Below are 12790 nucleotides of genomic sequence, written 5' to 3'. Positions count from 1 at the left end.
GCCCCAATAATGTCTACTTTCTATGTCAAATACATATAGTCTGTTTGTGTTGCAACTTAATAGAAGCATGTAAGTTTTGATAAATTAGGCTAAAATTTTGGTTCTACTGCCCTATAGTTTTTTGGTGTCCTTAAAAATAGTTCCAGGGCGCCTGGGTGGCTCAGTTGGTTAAGCGACTGCCTTCGGCTCAGGTCATGATCCTGGAGTCCCGGGATCGAGTCCCGCATCGGGCTTCCTGCTCGGCAGGGAGTCAGCTTCGTCCTCTGACCCTATCCCCTCTCAGGTGTTGTCTCTCTCTCAAATAAATAAATAAATAAATTAAATAAAATTAAAAAAAATTGAGATTTAAAAAAAAAAAAAATAGTTCCAGACCTGTCAGACATCTTTTTAAGTCAAAGAAAATAAAGGATCAAACTCAAGGAACAGATACGCTATTAATTGGGATTCAGAAATGGGAGAGCTAGTTCATTCAAGGTATTCCTTTAGGAACTCCATCGAACTGTCCTTCACTTTTTATATCTACCTCTTTTACTTTCCCATCCTGAAGCTGCAGAGCTGTTGGATCATTTGGCATATCTCCAATCTAGTGACGAGATAAGTGCGAATCCAGGGCTGTGGGTTGTCCTACTGTGTCCTTCTTAGTTTCCTAGTAGTTAAATTCTATACTTAAAAGGAAATACTAAATGTGACCACTTTTTATTTGCTTAGAAACATTTTCTCCTTGCCTGCTTTTTCAAAAGTATATTTGGGTCACTTACAAGAGGAGAAAGGAGTAGAATTATAATGGTTATGTGCAGTGGCATGAGATTGTCTGGAAGCATGAGACCCTTGCCATCAGTTAAGGGTGTCTGGGTAGGTTGGCTTCATAGATTCTCTTTGCTTCCGTTTCTGCATCCTAGAGGTGGAGATACTGTCTACCTCAGAGTCAGATGAAATACTGCATGTAAAGTGTTTTGCACAGAGTATTCATTCAATAACACTGGCTTTTATTTTTTAGGAATCATTCTCATATCATAACTAGACTTTTTCTAGTTATTATAATAAAAATTCTAGTTATTCTTATCGGGAATCAGCTGTAACTTTAAATATGAAATAAAGGGAAATTCCTCTCTCTTTGGAAATTGCAGACCAACTGAAGTAGTACTTGGCAGAAGTATAAGGAATTGCTATAGGAAAGGAGACATTTTGGAAGATCTGTATTTTGCCAGTGATTAACATGTTTCCTGTTCTTGTATAGGCATTGAAATGGTGTGGAAGAATGATACTATAATCTCACCTTGGAATATCCATTTAATAATAAGTAACAGGGATAAAGTGAAGGAGATTATTAATAAGTATGCCTCATTTTAAATTTTATACAGTAGTTCTAGCTTTGAAATGCAAAAGAAAATAGGGGCGCCTAGCTGGCTCCGAAGAGCATGAGACTCTTGATCTCGGTTGTGGGTTGGAGCCCCATATGGGGTGTAGAGATTATGTAAATAAAACTTTAGGAAAAAAGAAACGCAAAAAAATAAAGCACACTTTTTTATATTTGCAGCACCTCGCAGAATCATGTTTACTGTTTATTTTTTCTTAAAAAAAAAAAAGAAACTTAACAAGCAACAAGGAAAGGGTGATAAAGAGCATATAGCAAAAACAATAAACTTCACTCAAAAGAATGATAATATTCAGAACTTCTTATAAGTTATGAATTACTTCTTTGTCATAGAAATAGGTCATAATATATTGTAACAACATCTATATCAATCTGATGCTGTCTCTTCAAATTGAGTCCTTTTTTTTTTCATTCAAAAGACTAACCTACTATGACCTTGTAGGTTCAGGATAAATTCCGACTAGACCTGTCTGATGAAGAGGCAGTACATTACATGCAGAGTCTGATCGATGAAAGTGTCCATGCTCTCTTTGCTGCAGTGGTAGAACAGATTCACAAGTTTGCCCAGGTAAGTTCTCTGAAGGCAGTGCAATTGATCACAGCTTTTCCATGTCCTACCCCAGAGTCCTCAGAGAGCCATGCTTTTCTCCTGCTAATGATGTCTTCTCTGCGTTTTATCAAGCCTTTTTGACATCAGCCAGCTGATGTGAATGTGTTGCATACATTATTAACTCTAAAACATCCCACTTAAATTTTCAGTTGTAAACTAAATTGTGGAGTGTTAGCATAGGTATATCTGTCCTTTGTAGTTAGTGGTGATTGTAAATCTTTCCTGAGAATGGTCTTGGGTCTAACAGAGGCCTTGGCGAGTGAGACTTGAACACTTTCTGGGTTTTGACAAATGGTGAAATGCTAGGAAAGTTTCAGTAACTCATAATATAGCGGTATGCAAGACACTGACAAGAGAACAATATGGGAGTCAAAAGATTTGGGTTCAAGTCTTGGTTCCGTCCCTTGTTAGTCACATGACGTTAGCGAAGTCATTATCCCATTCTGGGTTTCTATCCCCTATTACTCCAGAAGCTTTAGAAGCTGAAAAAAGCTGTGCATACCACACACTGAAAAGGTCTATCTGTAGACTTACTGTTAGTAGAATCTTGCATGCAAATGTCTGAGGGAGACCTTTTCACACTAGCCTATGGTGGTAAACCTCAGGTTTAAAACCTGGTTTAATTATGAATTTCATAATGAGGATGATTATGAAAATGGTGAGCAAACAGAAAAATTAGACCTCTTTCCCTCCCACACACTCACACTCTTCTTCTTGCACACACCTTCCTGATTTTGCATATCCTGTTAATAATTTTACTAATCACCCAAGCTCAGAGCCTGTCTGCTTTGCCTTCTTCTTCACCCAATACCACTGTCACCAAGCCTTGTCAGTCTTTTTAGTTTAACCATTTCTTTAATTATCCTTTTCAATAATTTTCTGACTACTAATATTTTAATCCATTTTTTGTTCTTTAATATATCTTGGATAACTAAAACCCTTTATAATTCTTCTGTTTTAGTTTTTTTCTTCTCTAAGCATTTTTTATCCTTCTAAATATCCCAGTCAGTTATATTTTCACAAAATAATGTTTCACCTTGTCCTTTTTATTTTTTTAAATTTCAGTGTGCACAATGTTTCCCCATTGCCTAACAGTGAAGTCCAATCTCTGGTAGCCCAAGGCCTTCCAGAGTATTGTATTCCAACCTACTTTCCAAGGTGTTTCCCTAATACTCTCTCTGCATATTTTGTTCTTTTCTGTCTCTGTGATTACTTTGCAGCTGCCATTTCTTCAGCATAGAACATCCATCTTCTTAACAATGAATCTTTTGTAAACTTCTGCTTACCAAATCCAAGCTGTCCTCCAAGATCTATTCTTAATGCCACTTTGATTGATCTTCCTCTGGATATTTATAGTACTTTTACCTTTATTATGAGTTGCACTTATATTTTGCTTTCTATTATAGATGCTTGAGGATACTTGTCTTATAACTCCTAAAATACAAACTTCTTGAAGATGAAGCTGTATCTGTTACTCACCTATTAGCACAGTGCCTTATCTACTTAAAAAATACCCAAGAGACATAAAGGAGTTTCTTCCTGTAAATGTTAGCTTATCCTCTTTTTCTGGCTTAACAAAAAGTTTCTTCTCCCAGAACACCAGTTTGGGTCATATTTTATTGCTAGGGCCAATCAGGGTCTGCTTCCCAGGTTATTAAATCCTAACCAGTCACTTCTCAAGAGAATAAACCATCCCAGATGGTTTGTCTAGCTAATGGTAGAGCTGAGTTTCCATATAGCACAGTAGAGTATTTTGGAGCAATAGGGGATAGAAACCCAGAATGGGATAATGACTTCGCTAACGTCATGTGACTAACAAGGGACGGAACCAAGACTTGAACCCAAATCTTTTGACTCCCATATTGTTCTCTTGTCAGTGTCTTGCATACCGCTATATTATGAGTTACTGAAACTTTCCCTGGCACAGCCCTCACAATCCAGTTACTTTCTCTCTCCCTTTTGTATGTACACCCTTTTTTTTCTTTTTAAAAACTCAAATAGTTGTAACATGCTTGAGGTTAGAAACTTTTAACTTCTCTGTCTTTGCATTTCCTTCAGAGTTGGTTATTTATATTTCATTTTGCTCTATCCTTATCTATAGCTGAACAAATTTCTCTCCTTCAGGAGTTTTCCTTCCTGCATACTTCAAGTTTCTCAGTTTTCTCCTTTAGTTTCCTGGGCATTTACCATATAATAGAGCCAAAACTCCACACTTAAAATTAATGCTGCTGCCTGACACCTCATTTCAGATTATCTGTAGCTGTTTAACAAACCTGAACTCACTAGCTTAAAAAACAATAATGATTTATTACTTCTTATGATTGATTCTCCAGTCAGGATTTCAGCCAGAGCCCAGCCACATGGCTCTTTTGTTTCCTGTTATGTCAGGTGGGTTCACTCATTCAGCTGTGTTCAGCTGGGGATTGGGTTTGTCTGAAGGGTCCAAAAGGTTTCACACATCTACACTTTGGTGCTGCTCCAGACAGCCTGTGTCTGCTTCTCTTGCTATTCCGACTCTACCCAGGGCTGCCGTTCTCCTGCACGGCGACAGCTGCCCCCCAAGGAATGTGAAAGTGGGGGCAGCAGCCCTCTTAGAGCAGGTCAGAAGGCCAGCCCTGACTCTCAGGGACAAGAGAAGTGTGTACTCTGGAGGAGAGGGATTAAGTGTGGCATCTTTGAAGACTTAACTGCCACACATCTAATACACTCTAGCTTAAAGTTTGAGCTTTCAAGCAAGTTCTGTAAATGTACTTGTGGTATACTTTATTTATTATTATTATTTTTTAAAAGATTTTATTAACTTATTTGAGAGAGAGAAATGAGTGAGCCAGAGAGAGAGAGAGCAGGAGCAGGGGGAGGAGGAGAGGGAGAAACAGACTCACCACTGAGTAGGGATCCCCATGTGGACCTTGATACCAGGACCCTGAGGTCATGACCTGAGCTGAAGGCAGATGCTTAACTGCCTGAGGCACCCAGGCACCCCTGAACTAGTAGTATACTTTAGTTTTGAAATTGTGTTGTCAATTTGCAAGAGAGAGAGAGTGCCTGGGGCTGGGAGGGGAGGGGCAGAAGGAGAGGGAGAGAGAGAGAATTTAAGCAGACTCCCTGCTGAGAAGGGAGCCTGATGTGGGGCTGGATCTCATGACCTCGAGACCATGACCTGAGCTGGAATCAAGAGTTGGAGGCTTAACTTACTGAGCTACCCAGGTGCCCCAGAAGGACTATTTTTCTTAATTCCCTGTATGAAAAATAGAGGAGAGAAAAAGCTAGATAAAAAAGGGACCACATTCTTATTTGGGGGAGGTAGTAACAGAGGGACCTTTCTTTACCAATGTCTCTGGGCCTCAGTTTCCACATCTGTAAAGTGATTGGTATTGAGATAAAAACTAATATAAATTTAATCTATTGTCAGAGATACACAAAGGTTAATTGCTTCCCATATATAAAGCTTATATTGACTATTGCAAAGACTGAAAATAAATGAAACCCCCAGCACCGATGGTTAAATTACAAAGGTTGTTTAGAACCAAGAGTTAATGCATGTACCTTTTCTATTCACAGAGAAAATATGAATATGGCCAATAAATTGGTAATAGCGGTGGATGTACTCTTAGACTTGGGAAAGATAATTTTATAAGCATGAACTAACAGAGGATTATATTTCTTGGAAAGAAATATTAAGTCTTTCTTGGGTTTCTGTTTTTTAGTTCTTCCGTAAAATGGTAGATAAGAAATCCTGGATAAATAGTTACTGTAAATTACTTTGCTTCATTGTTACAAACTCTTTTGGACTAGGATAGATTCTTGATAACAAAATAGTATTATTATCTAAAATCAAGGCCATAAAGGGGTGCCTGGGTGGCTCAGTTGGTTAATCATCTGCCTTCGGCTCAGGTCATGATCCCAGGGTCCTGGGATTGAGTCCCGCATCGGGCCTCTCCCTCTGCCTGCCACTCCTCCTGCTTGTGCCCTCTCTCTCTCTCTCTCTCTGTCAAATAAATAAATAAAATCTTAAAAAAAAAAAATAAAATAAAATCAAGGCCATAGCAGCATGAATATGAATTAAGAGCAAATATCTGGATGACTCCAGCAATGTAAAGACCACCAGCATCATCCTAGACAGGTAATAGTAGAGACTTAATACAGCATGGATATTTATGTAGACAAAATTTTATAGATCATATCTCAGCGCTCCATTTTACAATGAGAGATAATCGTGTCTGGGACAACAATAACCTTATTTATTTGAACTTTGTATTTCATACAGTGCTTCACTGTTTTTTAACGTTATATAATCTTTACTATAACCACAAAAATGAGTTTTAACATTCTCCCCTCTTAGAGATGAGAGGGCTGAGCCACATAAAAAGTTGTTTCCTAGCTTATCAAATTCAAGTCTTTACCAGAATATCCCACGATATTCTACATCCTAAGAAATGAACTTGAAAATGCTCATGCTATCTTAGGTTTCCTTAAATATGTCACTTCTGCCTATACTCATTACCTGTTACTATACTCTTGTGCAACTGAAACAATATCAAAATCAGAGTAACCCAAGGATGTTTAATGTCATTGGAATTTGTTTAGGCATTGAAGGTTACAAAAGATACTAAGTACGGTTTTAACTTCATCTAAGTCTTTTCAAATTATGAAATTATAGCAGCATAGCTATTTTTCTTTTTAAAGATTTTATTATTTTATTTTAGAGATAGCAAGCAAGCAAGTGAGCATGGGAGGAGGGACAGAGGGAGAGGGACAAGCAGACTCTGTGCTGAGGACAGAGCCCAATGCGGGGCTCGATCCCAGGACCCTGAGATCATGACCTGAGTCAAAATCAAGAATTGGACAATTAACTGACTGAGCCATCCAGACACCCTGAAGCATACCTATTTCTTAACTAATCTCTGAAGTTTATTTTCTCTTTGAAACTCACACTTCTAAATGCTGTATATTTTCTAAGTAGTGACTATTTATTTTCTAAGTAATACTTAGAATAAATGACATGCACGTGCAAATCCAGATGACCAACATCTGGTTTTTTTGGTCACTCATAACATTTACAATAAGGATATATACTGCTAATTGATTTAGGCTAATTTTAGTGCATTCCTATTAATCACTGTGGATTGTAGGACAATTTTCTAAAAAAGGAGGTAAACTGATTGATACATGTTAACAAAAATTATAGTTGTTTCAGCAAAAAAGAAAGTATAGTCTAAAAGAAGACTACAGAACTGCCACATACAACTGTTACGTTGCAATGCTGAAAAGACTTATTTTCTTCGATCATACCATTCCTTAGGAAGGGTAGAGATTAAACACTGCAATATTCGTTGCCTAGCAACACCCACCTATTAGTGATACAAATTTTCCACAGAAAAACACTTTTATTTAGGTCATTGTCTTTGAGATTGCATCATCAGAACTCTTGTCCCCACTGAAATGATCTTTAAAGGGCTTTCTAGGCACAGAAAGGTAGAGGTCACTTAGTTTGGGTCACTTACTGCTCTAAAACTAGCCTTTGGATGGTAATCTCTCATGCAACAGCCCGCTTCTTCCCTGTTTCTGCTTTGTCCTGTCTTTCTCTCTCTCTACTGATTGATGATAAAGGGCTGGAGAGTGAGGTGTGGTTTCCATTCATCTTAGTACATATTAATCTAATTAACCAATCTTGGTAGATTAACCAGGGTTAGAGATATATTTTTTGTAGACCGAGAGTTAAAACATAAGAACAGATGGTGTTCAGAAAGTTTACCCAAGTTCCAGCTCAAGATACTGAGAACACGTTACTGCTTTACATTTGGCAAGAATTCTTAATTAGCCCCCGTGGTGTTCAAGGGGGAAAAGCACAGGTCCAAGCAGAGGGGCACATGAATGTGCAGTCATATATTATGTGCCTTTAACTGAAGAGAATTCACCTATATATACTTGTGGTGATTTAAAAAAGATTAAAAAAAAAAAAAAAAACAATGAAAGGAGACAAACAATGTGGTTATTCTGCCTGATGTTTTTCCTGAACAGCATATGTCCTAATAAATGTGAGAGGAGCTCCTTCAGGGATGTTTCAGATCCCAGGTGTCTCCCATGACATGACATCTTGCCATGCTGAATGTGATTCCAGTTACTGAGGATTCTCGTTCTTTTGTACAACGAGGCTTCTAAGTGCAGGCCATCCATCTGCCCCATCTGCTGCTCAAAAAACCAAGTTTTTTTGCATCAGTATTAAGGGAAAAGCTTCCTGTTCTGAACTTTTGGAGAGATGACTATATAGAATGTGTTGCCTTCTGATGGCTTTTTTCGAGTAATTTTGTTTATGTTCCTGTTTTACCTTTATGTGCTGACCCTAACACCTCAACCCCGTGTAGTATGTTTGCACTGTAACTATTCTACTCTCTGATCTACTTTGAGAGCTCATAGATGCAAAAGATGCCCTAGGAGAAGAGAATAGAGTGTCATTTCTGAGTTTATGTTATATGGATCTTATTTTACCATTAGGAATAAAAAACAGCAGTGTAAAATATTTAATTGAACAAAACAAAAAAGTATTGAATTCTTTAGCCAAAGAGAAATTTTTCTCAAAAACCAAGCTTTTTTTTTTTTAATTTAGTAAATAATTCTCTAAAGATGTAGATGATTCCCAGATCAGTGGCTTGAATAAATAACTATTACAATACCAGTATATCATACACAAGTATTTTGTATCATTTTGTGTCCCAGATCTATTCCTAATTTATCTGAATTATCCTAGGAGGAATAAAAATTAACAACAATGAAAAACCAATAATAATAGTAATAATTGCAGCCTATTGAACACTTATATGTGCCAGAAATTACGTAAAGAGCTTTCTCTGCATCACCTTGTTTAATCCTCACCCCTGTGAAGTGGGTAGATCACCAGGCCTGTTTTACAGAAGAGAAAACCAAGGCTGAGATTAAATAACTCATGGTCTCAGAGCTAATAGAGGACAAAAGTCCAGATTCAGACCCAGGCCCTAGGTTGTAGAAATAGACAGTAGTTTCTAAATCATGTTTTTCTTGATATATTATATTTAAGCTTTAATTTATTAGAGATGAGTGGATTTTGGTGTGAGTAGCGAGTTTTAAAAAGTATACTTGTAAATTGAAAAAAATGATCTTTTAGCTTTTCTCTCCTTAATGTTTCATCCACCCCCAAAAGAAAAAAGAAAAAAAAAATCAGTTATGCAAACAACCAAGAGAGTGTGATCTAAAAAGGAGTCATTGGGAACAGTTAATCCCAGATAAATATGATAAATGTGGGATAGCATTTATTTTGCACATTGGCCACAAGCCAGTCTTGAATTTTATTGACAGCCGCGTGCTCTCAGGTCACTCTGCAGTCCGCCAACACTGCCGTGCGAGTAGCCGGTAGAACCAGCCACGTTTAAAAACATCATACAGGCACTTGGGACATTACAAATGTTTTAAAGTCTACAGAGTAATTACTGTAATAGCAGCAGTCAGCAGAATGCCCCATAATTTTCAGCTAAAATGTCCTGCAGTTTATTTTTTATCTGTAGAAATTTAATTTCCTTGTCTTCTGTGGGGCAAGTTTTCAGTCACAAGTATAATCCACCGTAAGATTTGTCCGTTTGCTTCATTAACTGCTTTTAGGAAGGTTAGTTGTCATACTGTTGTTTTCCTGCCCCTCTGTTGTATCAGACCCTTTTATATAAATTCATCAGATGTACAGGGAGTTGAACATTTTGGGACTGACTCTGCTACATAGTATTACTGATTTTTTTTCCCCGCAGACAGACGCTCAGAAGTATTCAGGCGATCTGTTAGAGACCGTCTGTTCCATAGCAGTGTTTCTCCCACACATACAAACATACTTATCCACATGTGTGGTTTTCCTCGTTTCCAGGATATTTATAGACTTCCTAGCATGTCTGTGAGGACCCTCCACAATTTGGCGCTAACCCGCATTTTCAACTTTAATCATCTTCCACCAGCCTACAAGAAGAGCCTTCTTTGTAGCTCTGCTGATTTACCCCCATGGCAATTTCTCATACCGAATATTTTCCCTCAAGCCCCCACAAACAGTCCACCTTTGCTTGTTGTCTGGAATGAGTTCCCTACCCATTGCTCAACTTTTGAATGTGCTTGTGTGTATATGAGTGGTGACCCTGTTTTTGTCTTCAGGCTTTTTTTATCTCGAGTATCCTGGGGACTCTCACAGAACCTGAGCTGTTCTGGCACATAGTAGGCACCAAATAAACATATTGATTTTATATAAGTGCCAGGGACCATTTGAGAAGTTTATTTTTATTTCCTCTGATGTTGTCACCTAGAAGATATTTAAACAGCTTCTTAAATCAGAAATTACATTCCTCTTAAAAGCATTAAGGCTGAATCTTACCATATTCTTGCTAGAATCACCACTTTAAATTTTATCAGATTAAAATCAGTCAACATCTTTCACATTTTTATACATATTCGTGAATGTACACACACACCCACAAATATTTGTCAGTGAGGTTTTTTTTTTTTTTCCCTTCATGTTTTTTTCTTAGAGTGATAATGAGGTGAAGTTCACGGAAACAAAATTATGTTGCCCATGTCCAGCATTTTTATTTCCTCCAAGATACTGCCCGCATATATATATATATATATATATGTATATGGCAAATGAGTTATGGATGACTCAGTTATGTTCACCCAAACAATCAAGAGTTGTCCATCCTGGGCGCCTGGGTGGCTCAGTCGGTTAAGCGACTGCCTTTGGCTCAGGTCATGATCCCAGGGTCCTGGGATCGAGCCCCACATCGGGCTCCCCCTGCTCTGTGGGGCACCTGCTTCTCCCTCTCCCTCTGCCTGCCACTCCCCCTGCTTGTGCACACTCTCTCTTCCTCTCTCTCTCTGTCAAATAAATAAATAAAATCTTAAAAAAAAAAAAGAGTTGTCTGTATTGAGAAAGTGGTGACTGGCAGCATCTGTACATGTTAAAGACAACCATTAATTGCAGATTATTTTTGTATTATCTAGCTCTCAGAAGTAATGGGTAGCATTACTGAATTTCACTGAATGCTAATTTTGAGAGATAATGAAGAGAGGTGCAGTGTCACACATCTCTTTATAAGCAATATCTGAGGTAACTGTGAGGGTGCCTAGCACAAAATAGGTACTAAAAACATGGATTTCTTTCCCCTTGATATTTTAATATCAAACACTTAATGTGTTGGCCCCCACACAACTCCTGACTGGGCTTCCTTGTTCTTTCAGGAGTACTGTCTTTGATTTGATTCCAGATCAGTTCTGGAATGAAGTGGGTGCACTCTGTGGAATAAGCTACAGCTTTTTAGTCACTAAAAATATCATGCCAAGAACTAAGCCATTTCTTAAAACTGTAAACTCTGTTGTTTATTTTTCTTTGTGAAATTGAAGTTAATTGCTTTCTACTTGTTTATCTGTTTTTGATTTTTGTAGTACTGGAGAAAATGAAACTGGACTCGGCACATCAGGATGTTTGGCTCTGTAAGAAAACTACTTTAGAAGCAACCTCTGTATAAGGAAGACTTCAGAGTAACAAGGAAGAGAACATTTGATCTTCAAGATACCATATATCTTAAATGTTACATGGTGCCTGAATTCAGTTTCTTTGGATGTCATTGCTTAAATACGGTCTTGAAGGGTTTGTTTTGAAATACTGTATACATTTATTTTCAAATGTACACATTGTTAATAAGCTAAGAAGTGAGAACTTTATTCCAGGATCATGTACATATTATGAGAGCTCTGGAAGAATTTTATGTTGAAATAGTAAAACATTTTAGTCTTTGAGTTTGAAATGTCCTTTTTTTTTTTTTTTTTTTTTAAATCATCTCTTCACATCAGGACAGTAGTTATGAACTTGGATTGTCTCAGTCAAGAAGGCTTTTTTGGTTTGTCTCTCCCTCCCCCCTTTCCCTCTCTTTTTCCTCACACTCATGTTTGTTTTTGCCTAAGCTGCAATACTTAAAGTTTTACATATTGTGGCTCATTCTTTTACAGTTCAGCAATTACTACATATACTTCAAATATGACAGTCATTTTCTCTCACTTTTAATTATATATCTTATTTGAAAACTATGGTTAGTTTACAGTTCTCCTACCTTGTAAGTACATAAAGCAGGATATGCATATGTAGCCATCTGAATTACTGGCCAAAAGGTCATAATGACAGCAGCTTTCAGTGTTGAGCCCAAGATATTTTTACATATACATGTAAGCATAAATTGTCTTTCTGCAATAAATACATTTTTGATGCAAACTTACTTTTCAAAAGGTTTTTGAAATACCTTTACTAGACCTGCTAATGTAATATATCCTTTCTGATTTAAGCAAAATGATTTCTTGTCTTTTAAGACTTTTAGTCCTGCTAGTCCATCTAGCCTTTTTGCCTCATGGAACTTTGGGAAAAGAGCACATACGAAAACAGAAGAGCAACATAATAATAATCTTTACAAATTAATGTGTGGCATAGTCATGTGACTTTTTTGGGAAGAAAAACAGTATCTCATTCTTTCAGTGCTGAATAAATATTAAATATCCAATTTCAGAGAATGCTATTAATTACAGTGTTTGTCACCACATTCTTGTATCTGGGAGTTTGCCCCTTTAGAATGGGGTTACCAGCTGGATAGCAAGCCCATAATTAGGAGACGACCTAGAGGCACATGGGGTGGGGTTTGTGTAAAACATACATGCTGATTTGAAAACCAGAAAAGATGAAAAGATCTCTTCAAATCATTGTAAGAGAGTTGATGCCCATGAGCTGGAAGCTCCATCCTCTATCTTGCTTTTTC

The 12790-nt window shown here is 37.4% G+C and overlaps 1 long non-coding RNA gene across 1 annotated transcript; it reads left to right on the top strand.

Annotated features, from left to right (window-relative positions):
• The first annotated feature begins 32 nt into the window (after nucleotides 1-32).
• Nucleotides 33-12538, top strand: LOC145719152 (uncharacterized). Its single transcript, XR_014142209.1, has 2 exons — nucleotides 33-1943; nucleotides 11433-12538. It is a non-coding gene; the product is annotated as an uncharacterized LOC145719152 (long non-coding RNA).
• The last annotated feature ends 252 nt before the right edge of the window (nucleotides 12539-12790 follow it).

Source organism: Leptonychotes weddellii, unplaced genomic scaffold (assembly GCF_054177405.1).
Source record: "Leptonychotes weddellii isolate Sample4059 unplaced genomic scaffold, ASM5417740v2 HiC_scaffold_3198, whole genome shotgun sequence".
Lineage (NCBI taxonomy): Eukaryota > Metazoa > Chordata > Mammalia > Carnivora > Phocidae > Leptonychotes > Leptonychotes weddellii.
The sequence above is the reverse complement of the archived record's forward strand: the minus strand, read 5'-3'. Positions and strand labels throughout refer to the sequence as shown.